Consider the following 8,673-nt stretch of genomic DNA (forward strand, 5'->3'; position numbering starts at 1 on the left):
ATAAGATTGTGATATGATGGGCTGGGAATGTGCCTTAGTGGTAGATTCCTTGTCTAGTTAGCATGAAGTCCTGGGTTCGATTCCTCAGCACCACATAAACAGAAAAAGCCAGAAGTGGCCTTGTGGCTCAAGAGATAGAGTGTTAGTCTTGAGCAAAAAGAAGCCAGTGACAGGGCTCAGGCCCTGAATTCAAGCCCCAGGACTGGAAAATAAAAAGATTGTGGTATGAGCTGGCCTCAGTGAAAAGCATGAGACCCTTTCTAAAGAACAACTAAAGCAGAAAGAGAAGGGGCCATGATATGGCTTAAATGATTGAGTACTTGTGAAGTAAACTAACAGATCTGAGTTCAGATAATGTATGTGTGTGTATATATGATATATATGCACATGTATGCATATATGTATATTAATTTATATAATTCTATAATGAATTATTGTATAATTAATATAATCATATGCTAATAAATAAATAATATAGTTGTACTAACATACAGTGATATATTACTATATAATATATTAAAATATACATTGATTTATTTAGCTAATATTAATATGCCATTAGAATTACCTTAAATACTACTGAGGAAAATTACTTTAAATATATGAAAAATAATTAGTCTTATGGTAATAAGAAAAATTTAATAAATATTCATTACAGACATCTGAATTAAGACATGTTCATGTTTAAATATGTGGAGCTTTTTATTACTATAAACACTTATCAGTTTGAAAATTAAATTAGTGGATTTAGAAAGCTATTGGAATTACACATTTTTATTTCAGGTAATGTTCACCCATACAGTTTTTGTTTACCAAAATGATACTTTATACTCTTTAAGGAAACATGGAGAATCAGGGAGATGGCAGTACACTAAATATTATTACCCCCAATGAATTGTGCAAAAGGTTTTTGAAATAAGCTTAAGGGTTCATTTTCATAACAAAGAAGTCAAAGTTTCATATGAATGTTTTAGAAAATGTCCCTAGCAAAAAACAGCTAAAAGGCATAAACTGACTAGACACAATTTTAATTCATTGTATAGGAAATTTTAAGATATAGGCATATCTTGATTTTTTTTCAAAATGCTAATAGTTTGGTGAATGCTTAAGGAAAAAGAGAAGCCTGAGAAAACAAATATTTACCAAGTGTCTATTGTGGGAATATATTTCCAAGTGTGATTAGAAAAGATATTAGAGGGCTGGGAATATGGCCTAGTGGTAAAGTACTCGCCTTGTACACATGAAGCCCTAGGTTTGATTCCACAGCACATATAGAAAAAGACAGAAGGGGCGCTGTGGTTCAAGTGGTAGAGTGCTAGCCTTGAGCAAAAGAGAAGCCAGGGACAGTGCTCAGGCCCTGAGTTCAAGCCCCAGGACTGGCAAAAAAATCCACAAAACAAAATATTAGAAGTCATTGGGTCACATAGAGCTCATCCTTCCATTGGGAAGTAACTCCATGGTGGAAGATTAGCCAGGTGCTGGGGTTCATCTCAGTCACTTTCTAAAAATGCAGTAGCTGTTAAGGGTGGAAAATGAGGGTAGTGGTGGGTTGGGAGGGATCTGTAAATATGTTTACAGAGGAGACACTGATCAAAACTCATTATATTCATAAATGGCTTATTTGTACAACTACTTAAAGATAATAAAAATATTTTAAAGAAATGTTTAAGATTAATTGTTATAATGTTTTGCTGACCCACTAGATTATCTTTGGGGAGGTTGAATTCTGTGCAAGTAATACCAGGAAATTCTACACATCTTGCTCAGATTCCAGAATCCAGGCAGATTGCCATTGTTATTAATGATCTTGTAGCAAAGATGTTTGAACTTCATCAAACATCTTTTTAAAACTCTCTCATCTTTCTCTCTCTCTGGGGTATGTGTATATGTGTGAGCTGTCTTGGCACTTGAACTCAGGACCTGGACATTGTCCCTGAACCTTTTCCTTCAAGGCTTGCATTGCACTACTTTGAGCCACAGCTCTACTTTTGTTTTTTTGTTTTGTTTTGTTTTGGCTATTTAATTGGAGCTAAGAATCTCATGGACTTTCCTGCTTGGGCTGCTTCAAGCCACAGTCCTCAGACCTTAGCATTTGATATATGTTGTTTATTATCTTTATGTTTTATCATCTTTATTTCTTTAAGATTTAATATATTTAATTTTACAAAGCCATTTATGAATACAATGTATCTTGATCAATGTCACCCCATCAACATTCTCACCTGTCCTTCCCCTCCACGCCCTTTCTCTCACCCTTTTTTTTTTCTGAATAATTACTTATTTATTGTCAAAGTGATGTACAGAGGGGTTAAAATTTTGGAGATATCCACTGGATTCTTAACTGCATTCTCCTCCTCTTCTCTTCAATCATCTACCACTTTCACCTTGACCCTACCCTACCCCTTTCAAGTACCACATCCTGAACCACACTACTGAATGTTCACTTTGTCTTTCTAAGGAATTACACTATTTGAGTTCTCCCTTGAATCACCCTATTTCAGTTAATACATTTGTATACACCAGCATACAGCTCAATGTGTTTACTTACAAGTTTATAAGCTAAATACAGCTTCCACACACATAAGGGAAAACATGCATCTTTTGTCTCTCTGGGCCTGACTTACTTCACTGAACCTAATTTTTTCCAGGTTTTTCCATTTCTTTACAAATGGTACATCATTCTTTCTAATAGATGAGCATATATATATATATATATATATATATATATATATATATATAATTTGACCCATTCATTCATTCATTGAGGGACATCTGGGCTGATTCCTTATGTTGGCTATGGTAAGCAGTGCTGCAATAAACATCATTGTGCTAGTTAGTGCCTTTACTGTTTACGATCTTTGGGGTAAGTGCTCAGGAGTAGAATTGTTGGAACATTCTTTTAGCAAAGATCTCCCTGAGCTGAATTCTTTCTTTAAGTGATGTGGTTGAGGGTAGCCACACCACTCTTTTGCTTAATTTCATGCTCCTGGGTGTTCTGTCAGGCATTTTGGATCCCACTTCTTTTCATGACAAATGTCTCAACCAGCCCTTGCCTGTTAGAAATAGAAACTGGTCAATTGGAAGATGGTTTGCAATCTTTCCACCTTACCCTATTTCCACAGTGGCTTCAATGATTTGCTTGCCAGAATAATAATCACTTTCCTTCCAAGGTTATTTCAGGGGACAGATAAAGTCTTCATGGGTTTTACATTTCAGTCTTTCTACACACTATACTCTTCTTAATCATTAACATACAAAGATTTGCCTGTTACAGAAGGAGTCTAATAGTCTTCACAGGTATTTGTTAAAGTATCTAGACCCCAAATACATACTTTCTCTGACCTAAGCAGTCAGAGCTCTTAATGCTTTGGGCCACTATTCTCCAGAGACTACTCCAGGCCTTTGTAAACTGATGAAACAAGAAAACAAATGAGATACAGATGCTATTGAAATGACTTTGCATTAAGACAGCAAACTGTCAAATTGGTTGTTAAATAAAAATGAAACAATAAAACAGCAGTGAAATACTGTGTCTACTGAATCAGTACATTGCTGTTTTTCAAATATAGTTTTAGATATTATATTTTATTCAGTATTTAATATTTTAAATGCTATAAGTGAAGAAGATTATATACCTATGAATTTGAATGATTTTTTTCAAGCATAAGGTTTTAAAATTTTTCTTATTATCTTAAAATAATTGTGCAAAATGATTTGAATTCAACATGTGTGCATTTCATCTTGAACACTGTTACTATCAAGTGCAATTTACTAAAAAATAATACACATATATATGTCCATACATATATGTATATCATGTTCTTTTGTGAACAAAAAATAATTGAAAATTTAGTGTTTTAGATAGTGTATTTTAATAACTTTATTTAATAAATAAGTATAGTTAAATAATATAAATGTCAAAGTGATAGAAGGTTAATAAGATGTACCTTTTCAGTCTTTTGATGATATGTTGTTACTGGTGACAGTCTGGGTGGTGGTACTCAGCCTTTTTTATTTATTAATTTTCATAATTCTTTCATATGATTTCTGTGTGGATTTGCATCTTCCTACTGTCAATATGCACTTAATACTTTTAAGGAGGAATAACAAAGAACCAAAGATGACTGCCTGAAAAGATCACAAAAATAAAATACATCCTAGTAGGATAATAGATGAGTAACAATGACCAGGCCAGTCAATAAGTATTTATTGAATGCCTGGAGGTGTCCTTGAAACACAGGTATCATTAAGAAATTTCAGTGACCATAAATAATGAAACCAATCCCCACACTCAACATCAATAGTTTGCAAAGTTTGTGTCTGCATAAATCATGTACAGCCAAGGAAACTGCAATTTGTTTCAAGGTGATTTTTCTCCTCTCAAATATGTTTGTATTCATATGGAGTATTTTATAAATGATAATAGTAACAAAGTAATGATAAAAGAAAGAGCAATTGTAACTATTTCCAAGAAAAGAGGAAAATATTAAGCCTAAATATTTGACATGGATAATATTTATAATGTATATTAATGGGCTATACATATTATCACATAGTTCATAAATACAAGTTTAAGGAAATAAATTTCCATTGTATAAGTCACACAGCTATGGATTTCTGTTTTAGAAGTATAGAAATATGCTGGTCAATGTATATATTTTTAAAAGTAGAGCATTTTTAACCATTCTGCATGAGAAATTAAGCAGACTTAAAGATCTGAAATTTTTTTTTCACAAATAGTCCTTTTATTTGTCACTATTAAAACTCTGAATTTTAAACAGATTCTTGGACTGGTGGTTCATATCCATCAGCTCGCTCGACTTTAGCACCAGTCTCATCCCCAGTAGCTTTTCCAGAACCACCACCTTCACCATGAAGCTCCATCAGTTTTCCCAATTCAAACTTGGGCTTCTTCAGCATTTTTACTTTTCTAATGAAGACATCATGCAGTGGATAAATAGACTGGCAGGCCTTTTCTATGTCTTTGCCAATCTGTCTGGAATCAATTTATTAACTACTTCTTTAAAGTCATTTGCCTGCACCTCTCTGGTCATGATCTCCATCATCTTCTTCCGGATCTGGCGCACCTGCTGATGCTGGGCATAGGAGGTCTTGCGGATTTGATTGTTGCGTTTTTTAGTAAAACCAACACAGAACAGACGAAGCAAATAACCATCTGTAGTCTAGACATCAACATGAGCTTCAATCATGGTCTGCCACTTTTTGACCATGGAGCACATTTTGTCTCGGGTGAGATCCATGCCATGGAGGTTGGTCAGACAGTTCCTGCCCTGAACATCCTCAGTAATGAGCTTGAACTTTCTGAATGCGACTTCATCATTCTGCAGATCGGCGAGTCTCACTTCAAACACCCGACCCTTGAGGCCATCAGATGCGATTTGGGTTCCTTGAGTCCTCGTGACTAGTATTTTCCCAATATTCCTTATATTGAACATGGCCGGTGCTTTCACATCATACCAATCTTTCTTAGAAAATGGATCAACCACTTTCTTCTTGGCTCCCTTTTTACCGCCTTTTGTAAGGCGCTTGTTCTTGCCGACCGCCATGGTGCTGGTCAGAGAGCCAAAAGGAAGATTCTGAAATTTTTTAATGTACTATAAGAAATAAAATGAGGCTAGACACCAGTGGCTCGAGTGTATAATTCTTACTACTCTGGAGGTCCAAATCTAAGGATTGTAGGTTGAAGGCAGCCTTCAACTTGATTGACTCGGTGAAAATCATTGATATAACAGGTGAAAGAAAGAATATCAGGAATTGAAGACAAGGTTCGGGCATCATTATGTTTAGATAGCAATAAATAATAACATTAATCTATTATAGACATTCTAAATCTCTGGGAAATAATGAAGAGACAAATCCTATATTTCTGTGGTATAGAAGAGAGAACCAAGATAGAGAATGAAGGCATAGATAATCTATTGAATAAAATCATGGCCAATTTTTTTTCCAAATTCTAGTGGAAAGAAAACTACTTCCATGTGTATGAAGCATTTAGAGGCCCAGTTATTTTAAATTATTAGAGAAAAATCTGTGCACTGGATATTATAAACTAACTTAGAAGCAAGAAAAAGTGCCGAAAGCTGCCAGAGAAGTGCCTAATTACCCACAAAGGAAAAATCTATCAAAATGACAACATATATGTCAGCAAAAACCTAAAAGGCCAACAGAGCACAGATTGGTGTATTTCAAACCCTGCAACAAAACAACTGCCAAATAAGAGTACTATATCTAGCAAAATCCTCTCAAATCAAAGCAGAAATATAAACTTTCTATAATAAAGCTAAATAAAAATAATTCATGACCACTATTCTACCATTACAGAAGATACTTACAGGTGTATCTCATATAGAAGAGGAAAAAAAATATACAGAGCATGAGAAAACAAGAAAGAATAAATCTTACTAGAAATACAGGTTAAAACTGGAATGAGAAAGAATAAAATATAATTCATCATTTCCACAGAAAACCAGCTATCCTCTAAGATGAAGAAGGGAGAAGTTAGCATATTCCTTTCAATAATCACACTAAATGTAAATGTATCAAAATACAACATATAAAAATCAATGTATTTCTACATATTAAGAATCAACTTGTTGATATATAAATTAAGAAGATGATCTTTCACAGTAGCTCCCCTAGATTATATTAAAAAATTCAGAATAAATATAACCAAGCAGGTGAAAGATATTTACAATGTAAACACTGAAGGAAAACTTTAGGACAGTGAAAATTGAAAAAAGCTGTGCATGTTCATTGACCACCTTAAGTCACATTGTGAAAATGCTCATACTACTGACAGCAGTTCACAGATTTATTGAAATTACCACACAAATTCAATATTCTTCATGGGACTAAAAATGAGAAATCTGAAGTTCTAACCATTTAGCTTTAGCTAATGAGAGATCAGAAAACAAGATCTATATTTTCTACACCTGATATCTCAAATTAGTTTCCAAAAGTTATATAGAAATCTAAACATTTTTTTCTAGAAAGCACTAATCTGATCTTGACTCTTCCTTAAGTAGTTTACAGTGGTTAAATACTGATAATATTCTTTATTTTCAGCCAGTCATGTCCACACTGTGGATGTTAAATGAAGCGTTGAAGACCAGTCACCCTGGGAAGATAGAGAGGAGTCATTTACCTTGTTTCCTTTCTTTCTACAGGGAAACAGATGATCACTCACAGTTGTACAAATATTTTTGAAATAATTCCAGGAGAGCATTGCTGTAAGCCAGAATTCTAAGTCACGTCCATCCCCAAATTACTGATATCAATATATTTTCTTTTGGACATAAGGAAAACCAGAAATAAGAAAACATACTTAGCCATCATGAATTGGTGAAAGCCTTCTATATTTAAATTGTTTACTTGACAGGAAATTGGTCCCTGTTTAAGATATATCTGATAAGATATATTTATTTTTTCCTTATTTTAAATAGTGGTTAGGAAGACAAAGGAAAATGCCAGGCTGGAATTATGACTCAACTGGTAGAGTGGTTGATAAAGTACCAGTCATAAGCAAGCAATTTGGCTGAGGCCATAAGTTCAAAGCCAATTCTGTCAAAAACCCAAATAACCAATCAAATAAAAAAATCAAGTTCAATTTTAGACACAGACTTTTTTTTCTAGAATTTGCCACCTGTCAATTTTGAATGATTTTTAAAATTTTCCTAGTAATTGCATAATTTTTTTCTGATAGAAACAAAGTTGTTACTAGAATACCTAAAATAGCAATTTCTCAAAAAAAACATTGGTTTTATTGTTAAAATGTTGTTCTCTTTCAAAGCTCTCATTTTAGAAATGACTATAGCAAAAACTAGCATGGGGAAAGAGAATCTACTGAAAGTTCTTTGGTTGTATATATTCATCTAATATTTCCAATTCTTACTTGTTTAGGAATCCATGTGATTTTTTTCTTTTCTCTTAACATGATTAAATGAATCCCTAAAATATTCCATCTAATTAGGAGTTCAATTTAGTTTGTTTCTAATTAGTATAGGCTTTACCAGAAGTGATCTACATTAATCAACATTATGGACACAGTAATTATATCATCCTGTTAAAATAAATTGATTAATAATTTATGGTTCTCTGTATCATGTAAGAGCTATGATTCTCTATTTGTTATTTTAGTTTTAGCCTCAGTTATATATATATCACATATAAATAACTAAAATGATAATTATGGAATGAGAAAATTAGAGATGTGTGAAAACAAGACAATTCTAGATTTTGAGAGAAGCCATTACTCCAATTTTCCTTTTGAGCAACTCAGTAAGGTACATTATATGAGTTAAAAATATGCATTTGATAACAATATACTATATTCATTATCTGGGAATCTCCCTGCTGGTACTTGTTGTGCTTCATATCCTAGGTTCTCTAGTTGTTAAGAGAAATTCTGAATAGCAGAAAACAATTCTCTGAGGTCAAGTATTTACATGGCTTGTTTCTGAAAACAGAAAAAATAAACTTGAAAAACACCCACACCAAAAAAAGTCATAAACGATGGCTATAGTTTCACTGATGAGTGTAGATTTAAATAAAAAAAAATCTCATTGGTCTCTTTGTTCATGGTGAAGTCTTAAGCACAAACTCATAATGACTTTATATGGTAGTAATGGGAGTTTGCTGAGGTAGATTGTATTC

The 8,673-nt window shown here is 33.3% G+C and overlaps 1 pseudogene across 1 annotated transcript; it reads right to left on the reverse strand.

The window, feature by feature from the left end:
* Positions 1-4,730: 4,730 nt before the first annotated feature.
* Positions 4,731-5,589, reverse strand: LOC125345810 (annotated as a pseudogene). The gene has a single exon (XR_007209798.1). The product of XR_007209798.1 is annotated as a 40S ribosomal protein S3a-like (transcript).
* Positions 5,590-8,673: the final 3,084 nt, after the last annotated feature.

This window comes from Perognathus longimembris, chromosome 2 (assembly GCF_023159225.1).
Source record: "Perognathus longimembris pacificus isolate PPM17 chromosome 2, ASM2315922v1, whole genome shotgun sequence".
Taxonomy (NCBI): domain Eukaryota; kingdom Metazoa; phylum Chordata; class Mammalia; order Rodentia; family Heteromyidae; genus Perognathus; species Perognathus longimembris.